This window comes from Elgaria multicarinata, chromosome 1, assembly GCF_023053635.1.
Source record: "Elgaria multicarinata webbii isolate HBS135686 ecotype San Diego chromosome 1, rElgMul1.1.pri, whole genome shotgun sequence".
Taxonomy (NCBI): domain Eukaryota; kingdom Metazoa; phylum Chordata; class Lepidosauria; order Squamata; family Anguidae; genus Elgaria; species Elgaria multicarinata.
Window position 1 is genome coordinate 126,344,900 of NC_086171.1, and position 1,955 is coordinate 126,346,854.

The following is a 1,955-nucleotide window of genomic DNA, read 5'->3' on the forward strand; positions in this document are numbered from 1 at the left end:
AGCATAGCCTGAGGAAAGGTGTTCTTTTGCCTCGGGAAGGGGAGATGGAATCCGAAACGACTTTATTGAAACATCGTGATAAACCACCGTGTGCTATGCTAATCTCTTGGAGAAATTTGTTAAAAAGAGGATTTTTAAAGATTCTTAAGCAAAGGGACGTGTCAAATACGGAACGAAATGAGCCCCTTGTGGTAAAAAACAAAACATAAAACAAAAATAGTGGCATGTGTTAGAAACACATGAGAACGATATTTTAGGACTAAAACGCTTGCAATATTATATTATTATTAACCCATAATGCCCAGAACACATACAGAACGGAAGGGCCACTTCCGAATGTGCAAAATCAACTCACCAGTCACACATAGCTCTATGGCAGGGATGCAATAATGTCCACATAAACCATGTTCTGAGACTCGTTCTGTAAAATACCAGCGATCCAAAGACCCACATTTTCTGTAATTTGTCCCTAGAGTTAATATTAAAATGGATATAACTGAAATAAACAGAGTTCAGTCTAAAATCAAGGTGCTTAGACCATGAGAAGCCAACCCATAGCATAGGTGATAGAACTGGGACCTTTTGTGGCAATCCTGGATGGGAACTTAAGGGCCCACCAACTGGGTTATGTAGTAGTCTTTTACCTTTCCAGATTTGGAGCCTACCTTTAGCCCAAGTATGCATCTGGGGACCCCCTACTTCATGTTTTTAAATCTATAGTTGGTAGTAGTGCTAATGTTGCAAACCTATCTCAAGTCAGGCTGCAGTCCAGTAGTGGTTCCTACCCCAACGGTTGAAAACCGGTTGCAGAGATCCAGGCCTACATTCTTGCCTGATTCTCCAACACTGTGCTACCATAATGGGTGAGCAAGTTGTAGACCTCCAGATGTTTTTGGCCTACAACTCCCATCATCCCTCACTGGCTATGACTGTCTGGGGCTGATGGGAGTTGTAGGCCAAAACATCTGGAGAGGGCCACACGTTACCCTTCACTGGTCTATCTCATAGCTGAGCAGACAAGAGGCAAAACCCACCCCAAAATGGGAGATCAGCTATATAATATAGTGCACACTGGAATGGCACTCTCATATACTTCAGTCTTGACTTGCGGTATCCTTCCCTGAAAGGTTGACCACCTCTGGCTTTGGCCTTCAAACAAAGGCTAGTTGCTTATGTAGATTAAACAAAACAAAACAAAAAGAGAGAAAAGAAGTAATACAACAATCACTGCTTCAACTACTATCCCATTGTTTGGGGGAGAAAAAGTGGAAAAATAACTATTTCACTTTCCCCATGATGGTTTCTTTGTATTGCATCCCCATACTTCTATAGCTAGAGCTTGAACCAAGTGAGTTGTCCCTGTGCACCTGGAAGGATAACTGTGACAAAATGATAATTTGTTATTGTTTCTATGTGTATATTTAAGTGTTTGAGAGCCTCGTGTGGCACAGAGTGGTAAGCGGCAGTTACTGAAGCCGAAACTCTCCCCACAGCCTGAGTTCGATCCCAGCAGAAGCTGGTTGTCAGGCAGCCAGCTCAGGTTGACTCAGCCTTCCATCCTTCCGAGGTTGGTAAAATGAGTACCCAGCTAGCTGGGGGAAAGGTAACTGCGACTGGGGAAGGCAATGGCAAACCACCCCGCTACAAAAAGTCTGCCAAGAAAACGTCAGCGAAAGCAGGCGTCCCTCTAGGAATCAGCAATGACTGAAGTGCTTGCACGAGAAGTTCCTTTCTTTTCCTTAAGTGTTTGGTTCACGTTTGGATTTGCTGTGGCCAATTCTTTTATTTTCAGGAAATTATAAGTAAGTGGGAGGGGGGAGTTAGAATGGTGAGCAGTATGAATGGTGTTGTTTGATTGGTTGGTTGATTTGAATGGAGAGTGAGGGGGGAGTGAGAGACAGTTAAGGAGTTTTTAGGCAGAGAGAGTCAGTGAGTTAGGGAGGGTAGGAGTGAGT